The following is an 8,632-nucleotide window of genomic DNA, read 5'->3' as shown; positions in this document are numbered from 1 at the left end:
ATGAAGAAACAAAAAAACAGAAATTAAAGAAATGACTGATTTAGACTTCTACTTCAAGAACAAACAAACCCCCAAGGGAGCCCACTGACTGTTCTATTTATCTTGCAACAATATGCTTTCTCTCTGCCTTTGTGTTTTCACACTTAGTTCTCCCAAGCTCCTCCCCTTCCACCTGCTGCTTATCTATATGTAGATCCGCTTTTTGTCACCACCATTCAAACCTGCATTCTAAAATAGCCTGCCTGAAAGGATTACTGTGCAGAAAATGCACATCCCACGGGGAAAATATATACCAACTTCAGTTATCTACACATAATCTCACCAGAATGCTACTTGGGAGAAAGTTATCTAGTCTAGAGAGAAATGATTCTCTTTTTCTCACTGAACCTTATTTGCCCTGAGATCTTTGTCAAGGCATTTAACCTCTTTGTGCTTTAGCTTCTGTGGGATTATAAAATGGTATATTTCTTTCCATCTCATACATCCCAAGAGAAATTTCTGGAAGCTAAGTGATTAAAAACAAAACCAAAAAAATAAAAAAGGCCGTAAGGATTATATGAGATCAGGCAAGTGAAAGTTTTCTAATCTATTTACTTCTCTAGATAATTGCAAGGTAGTCCTATTATATGGTTAAAAGTCCTAATCAAAGTAAAAAGCAGCTTTCTGATCTCGGTGATAATGAAAAAAAATCAGGCATCATTTTTCTATATTTCATTTAAATCCATTGTTTTTTTACATCCTTAGCAACAACAACAACAACAAAGTAGTAGTTTTTAAGTGTAAAAACTATTATTATTAGCAGCAAGTCTATCACCACAATGAGATGGACCTTGGGACTTTGGTTCCATGTTGGTAACTCAGAGGAAGCCATCCTTATATCCAGAAAGTAGTGACATCATTATTATTATTTTACTCTTTTCTTGATATAATCTCAAATATCCCATTAAAACATAGTTTCAGTCTAAGGACAGTCCTCTCCAAATAGTTAAATATGCTGTAGCAAAGAAAAGTATTGGTGGTCCTTTCTGTAAACTTAGTGTACTGCAGGTGAATTGAACAGCATTATCTTTGGGAGGGAATGCTGTATTGCAGCACAGACAATATATGGAAGCTTTGCAGATTTATTGAGAGGCAGCAGCAAACCAGGAATTTCATCTGGTTTGGGTAGGTAGCACATTGCAAAAAATGAAACTGGGCAGATAAATACAATGTACAATATGGGAAGGCTCTGATGAACCTCAGAACTGGACCAAGAATATGGATATTACACTGATGGGAATATTATTTTATAAACACTGATGGGAATGTTACACTAGCATAAGATCCTTTCATGAAAATTATAAATACCAAAATTATTTTTATCTCAATTTTCTGTTGCATGCACTTCCTTCTAATTAAAGATTCAATCAATTAAATTGTTTTCTACTATTGCGGTCTTCTTTTTAAACCATATGAAAAAGTTAACCATTGCAACTCTGGGTCATGTTTTAACAGATTAGTCAGCCTATTTTTTAAAAGCACAAATAACCTATCTAGATTTCTTTGGGAATCCTTGAGGGTCACATTTACACACACAAACTCAAACACATATGCACAGACACAATATACAGTCCTTTCTGGAAGTCAGGAAATGCATACTGAGCCTTTTTGTCAGGAATATTTTCTGAGTGCTTCTATTCAGGAATGCTTCAGATGATAACATAATAACTGACTTTGTAAGCCAAGGTCAGTGTGGTTTTGTAGGCTCAGTTTTGGTCATGATAGTTCAGACAAAAGAAGCTGAAAAGAGGAAAAAATATTGTATCAACACACCTTGAACGTAACCTCCCAGCAGGCTACAGCAAGCAGGTGACCACCATAAGGTGAAGAAGGACATTATTGGGAGTAATTTGGATTCATGTGTAGAAAGTGGTGAGCATCCAAATGATCCTCCAATTTGCATATTTACAACACTGAGAAGTCTGTATTATCATTAGTTGGCATGTCCTATCTTACAGCCACGTTTCAGGGACACAAACTCATTCTTTAGATTTCCATCTTGAAATAAAATTTCCTTGGCTCATGCTTGGTGTAAACATGTTATGGGTGATTATTTCACTTTGCTTTTTAGCTGTTTCTGTTATGAGGAATACTCATATTTCTGTGCTTTATTGTTTGCCATGTTCTTCCTAATATATTGTCTCATATTTTCCTTGTAAAAGGCTTATAAAAATGCTGGGAGGAAGCTTAACCATCCTGTGTGGCAGCTATTATCATTATCTTCATTTAAAAGTTACACTATCATTAAATTTATGAACTTATTCACCCAATATCTGTTGGATGCCTGTTATGTGCTAGATATTGTGGGAGTCAATAGGAATAGAGTAGTGTTAATAAAATCCACAAACAAAAGGCCTCACATTTGGCTTCACAGAACGTGCAGTCCAGATGGGGGCAGGTATTCATCAAGCACGCCATAACTTAGGGAAAATTGTAACCACTCAATCGTGACTTGAAGGCTAACGTGGTCTGAAAAGAAACTTCCAGGCAAAGAAATCATACATGCAAAGTTCCTATGAAGGTGAGAATATGGGCCATTGAAGGACCTGAGACTGAAGGAGCCGGAACAAGATGTGAGATGCAAATGTAGGGCTGAGCCAATGAATGTTTGTTATCCTGGGAATGGAGAGTTTGAGATTTTTACGCAGAAAAAAAAATGTGATCAGATTTGTCTTTGTGCTTAGAAGAGATCTCTGGCTCCAGGGGCCAGTGGGTGCTGGGGACAGAGTGGGCAACAGAACCTGACAAGAGGCAACTAGTGTGGTGCAGATGTATGAGTGGTCCAGATAGACACATGGCCTGGGTGAACAGCTGATCCCAAATCTTGTTTTCTTTCCAGCATATCACATGAACTTCCCTGTAAAGTGACAGAGACATTTCACTGTCACTCTTATAGATGGGGAATTTATAAATTTGTCAGAATCCCATTATTTCTTTTAAAAAATTTTTAATTAACAAATAATAATTGTACATATTTATGGGATATGATAGGTTTCACTATATATATATTCTGTGGAATGACCAAATCAGGCTAATTAATATCCCCATCAACTGAAATACTTAACATTTTTGTGGTAAGAATTTTAAAGATTTATTCTTTGAGCTCTTTTGAAATATACATTATCATTTCTTTTATCACCATCATCATCATTTGCAGTACTGGAGATTAAACCCAGGGGTACCCTACTACCAAACTATATCTCTAGACCTTTTTATTTTTTTTATTTTAGGAATCCCATTATTTCTTAATGAAAAAGTTAGGAATAATATGAATGTTTTAATTCTCACCCTACTGAATTTATGTCACACCCATACCAGCTAATACATAGGATCAAGAAGTCTGATTTTTGCTATTTAAGCAGGATTTTCTTTATTGAATTGGCTTGTATTCTAATTTTAAACTTCTGCAGACTCTTTATGCTAGAAAAAAACAAACAACCTGAAAGTCATCTATGAATTTTTTTATGCACACATACAAAAATAAACTAAGAACACAGAGCCTTCTTGGTAAAGCTTTTGAGATATAAATGATTAATAAAATCAAGACATTGAGCTTAAATTAAAATTAGTACTCTATCAGTTTTTATGTACATTTATACAGTAAAATCTAAGACTGTTGCATGTCTGAATGAAACTTTTGATAATTGATATCATTTCATTTCATAAATGAGCCTCTTACTTGTTTTCTATTTCGTTTTTCAGTATTTTATCTTTAACTTAGTATTCACAGCATCCCACATTCTGACCTTGAATCAGTCTCTCTGTCTCTCTCTAGTTGTCTGTCTGCAAGAATGCTTTAGCTCCAACTGAATGACTGCCTGAGTGGTTATGGACATTTCCACATCTGCTCGCGCAAATGTCCGGTCTGATTCCCCCTCAGCCTCAGGATAACACAGTTGGGTCCTCCTCACTCAGGAAGCCTTCTCCAGCATCCCTGTTTTCTAAGTGACTTTGCTTCTTCTCTACTTGTAAAACACTTTCTGTTTACACCAGTTCTGTGAAGGCCATCACAATTGTTTATAATCAGACAGGACTGAAGTTCCTCCAGCAGAGGACTGTTTCTTCTGTGATGGTGTCACTGCCTCTAGCATCCCAACATGGACAGCGTTCGAGTAAAATTTGCACCGAGCTGCACATTAATAAGACATTTACAAATAAATATAAATGTCCAAACACTGTATCTTTTCCCTTTTCCAACTAAAGCATCTCTTGAAGGTATCGAAGCCACAAGAACACACAATTATATTATGAGCAAAATCCAAATTAAAAATTGTATCATAAAATTAGATGCTGAGATACTTTAAAAATAATATTTATATTATTAACAATATTTAAAAGCAAGTACAATGATATAGTGAACTGAATTTTAACCAGAACCCCCAATACAAAACATGACAAATATGAGGCAGAAATTTTCTGAATATTAATTACCTGAAATATATTTTTTCAATAGCATATTTTTAATTAATATTACTTCTAAGTAAAAAAAATGACTGGGTACATTTATGGGTATATTGTGATATTTTGATGTATGTACTCAGTGTGAAATGATCAAGCTAACATAAGTACCACTTATCATTTTGTGATGAAACATTTGACATTTACTTTCTTTGTTATTCTAAGGTATATAATACATTATTGTTGATTATAATGACCCTGCTGTGTAATAAATCTCAAAACTTATATGCCCTGTCTAAGTGAAGTTTTATACCTTTTGGCTAACAATTTCAAGGCCCTCCCTTCCTGCCTCCAGCCTCTGGTAGCCATCATCTTGCTTTCTGTTTCTTTGAGTTCGACTTTCTTAAATAAGTAACATCATGTGATACTTGTCTTTCATTTAGCACAATGTCCTTTAAGTTCATCCACATCACCGCAAATGAAAGGATCCCTTCTGTTTTTAAGGTTAAATAGTATCCCATTGTGTACATATATACCACATTTGAAAAATGTTTTTAATATCTGCTTGTTTGTATTTGTTGAGGTTTTTTTTTTTTTTTTTTTTTTTTTTTTTTTGGTGGGGCACAGTATTTGGGACCAAACCCAGGGTTGTTCTACCACTGAGCCTTTTTTATTTTTTATTTTGAGATAGGATCTTACAACATTGCCCACACTGACCTTGAACTTGCCTCAGTCAGCTGCGTAGTTGGGATTACTGGTATGTGCCATTGCACCTAGCAATACCTTTGTTTAGGTATATGTATATATATACATATGCATATGTATATAGGTAGTATAACCAACAATATAATTTTCTTTACAAACATATACACATGCATGTAAGTATACACTTATTACTAAACACATTAATACATTACATTGAAAACAAAGGTATGAATGATCATAGGGAAGACAGATACATAAAGAGTTAGCATATTATTCTTTAGGCAAAAAAAATTAGAAGATATAATGCACATTTCAAACACTTGAGTATCTTTCCTATTGCAAGAGAAACTTATCCTGTATTGCTCTAGACAACAAATTTTTATCTTAAAAATAAAGGTAGTCTAGTACTTAAAACTCTTCACCAATGAAATAGGCTTCCTTAAGGACTAAAGAGCATCTGGACATGGAGATATTTAAGCCCAGAATGGATAACCGTGTCGGTAATTTTGTAAAAGGCATGACTGCATTGAGTGTTGGGCTGGGTTAGACAGCTACTCTGAGAGTCTATGGAAATCAGAAATTTTTATTACAAACCCCATTTACAGTGAAAACAGCTGAAAACCACAATTTTCTTACAGGTCAAAGCCAGTGGGAAATGATGCACTATAATAGAAATCGCCTGGATTCCCTGCAGACATCTTCAGCCTCTTTTCATCCACAAGGTTAGCTCTGCAGGGAAATTACACAGTGCAGTTTCCTCCACTTTGGAATCAGCAACTTACGCCGTATGGGAGACTTTAAAAAATAAGAGGAAATTGGTCATTGGTGGGCTAGTCTTGGCTGGTTCCTGATGATAATTATTGCCTATAACATTTAAACTCTTAAATAGGAAGAGAATGCTTTCCACCAACCTAGTGGGATCTAGTTTTGTGACATGAAGATACATATGTTTTTAAATGCTTACTTATTCAGAGCCATAGAACAGTCTTGGAAATGAATTAAGACCTGGACACCAACACAAAACGACCAGGGAAGTAAATAACTTTTGTGTATGGACTGTGTTTTCTTGTTTTCCTCCTTATATCTTTCTTCTCTCCCATAACTGAACACCTGTATCCAATTTTCTGTTTGAGTTATATAAAGATGAAAAAGAAGAATTCATAACAACTGAAATTGGTGCAGTTTATGCCTTACTGTGTTTACTACATGCAGAATAGCAAGAACCTCTTGTCTTGGTTTGTTTCATTTTTAATATTTCTGGGTAAATTGGACACTAGGATTTCACTGATCATAAAGAGAACCATATATACTTATGGAAAGTATCATTTAACATCAACTTAGATCTTTTTTGATGAATTAAGGACCTTTTAGGACAATAGCTCTCAACTGAGATTTTGCCCCCACCCCAGGAACATTTGGCAATGTTTTTAAAAACCACTTTATTGAAGTATAATTGACATTAAAACGCTGTACATTTTTAATGTATATAACCAGCCTAGTTTGGAGATAAGGTTACACCTATGAATTTGTCACCATTGCTCTCCTATAAACCTACTCATCACATCCAAAAATGTTCTCCCACTCTCTTATTATTATTAATTTTGTGATAAGGACACTTAACCTCAGACCTACCATCATAGCAAATTTTTGAACATATAATACATACTTGCCAAGTGTAGGCACTAATCTCTACAGTAGATCTCTAGGATTTATTCCTCTTGTACAACCATAACAACTTTGCTCCCTGTAATACCCCTCCCCAACTTTCTCCCTCCCCAACCCCTGACAACCACCATTCCACTCTCTGCTTCTATGAATGTTTAATTTTTTAGATTCATCATGTAAATGGTATCCTGTGGTGTTTGTTTTACTATCTGGCTTATTTCATTTAGCACAGGCATATCCATATTGTTGCAAATGGCAGAATTTCCTCCTTTTTAGGGGCAAATGATATTCCATTCATTACATGTATATTTCACAGATATTCTTTTTATCAATTCATTTGTCAAAGAACATTTGGATTACGTCCGTGTCTTGGCTATTGTGAACAGTGTGGCAATAGACATTGGAGTGCAGTTAACACTTCAAGATCCTGATGTCGTCTCCTTTGCATACACCTAGAAGTGGGATTGCTGGGTCATATGGTAGTTCTTTTGTTACTTTTTTGAAGCACCCTCATACGGTTTTCTACAGTGGTTAACGCACTTTACATTCCCACCAACATCCTCATCAACCATTATTTATCTTTTGCTTTTTTCTTTAATAGTAGTCATTTTAACAGGTGTGAAGTGATATTTCTTTGAGGTTTGATTTGCATTTCCCTGATTAGTGATGTTGAATCCCTTTTCACATAATTGATTATATGTCTCCTTTATAGAAACAACTATCTAGTTTCTTTATCCATTTTTAAATCTGGCTGTTTGGGGAGTTTGGCTATTGAGTTGTATGCGTTCTTTGTATATTTTGAATAGGAACCTCTTATTGGATATATGGTTTTCATGATTTTTTTCCACTCTATGGGTTGCCTTTTTATTTTGTTGGTTGTCTCCTTTTATTATGCAGAAGCTTTTTAGTTTGGTATAATCCATTTGTTTTATTTTTTATTTTGTTGCCTGAAGTATCTTGTCATAGTCAAGAAATCACTTGCCAAGACAAATGCCAAGAAACTTTCCCCCTTTTTTCTTCTAGGAGTCTTATAGTTTCAGATGTTACACTGAAGTTTAATACTTTTTGACTTGATTCTTGTGCCTGGCACAAGATAATCATCCAGTTTTATCCTTTTATGTGTAGATTTTATTTTTTTCAAGATTATTTATACAAGAGTCTCTCCTTTCCTCATTGTACATTCTTGGGCACCTTTATCAAAGCTCAGTGGTCTATACATGCATGATTTTATTTATGAGCTGTCAATTCTGTTCCATTGGTCTATATGTCTGTTTTTATGTCAGTATCATACTGTTTGAATACTGTAGCTTCATAATATATTTTTAAGTCAGGGAGTGTAATGCCTCTAGCTTTATTCCTCTTGCTCAGAGTTGCTTTGACAATTTGGAGGGTGTGTGTGTGGTTCTATATGAATTTTAGGATTTTTTTCTATTTCTGTATAAATTTGAACTTTTATAGGTACTATATTAACTCTATGGATCACTTTGAGTAGTATGGACATTTTAGTAATATTAATTTTTCCAATCCAAGAACATGGAATATCTTTCATCTGTTTTATGTAGTTTTCAATGTATAAGTCTTTCACTTCCTTGGCTAAATTTGTTCCTAAGTAAGCCCCAAATATCAATAGTGGCCAGGGTTGTGAAACTCTGTGTTATAGTTTTTGTGATTGTTTTCTTCACAACCTTACTTAAGTCAAGGCTGAAGTGTTACCTCAAATAATCGGTTTCTATTGCTTTGGTATAGAATCCTTGTTCTTATTGGCAAATAAACTCATTTTGTTCTATCCTAAAAACTACTCTTGATAAATTGTCTTGTTCATATG

This window comes from Spermophilus citellus (genome assembly GCF_964194105.1).
Source record: "Spermophilus citellus genome assembly, chromosome: 10".
Classification (NCBI taxonomy): Eukaryota; Metazoa; Chordata; class Mammalia; order Rodentia; family Sciuridae; genus Spermophilus; species Spermophilus citellus.
The sequence above is the reverse complement of the archived record's forward strand: the minus strand, read 5'-3'. Positions refer to the sequence as shown.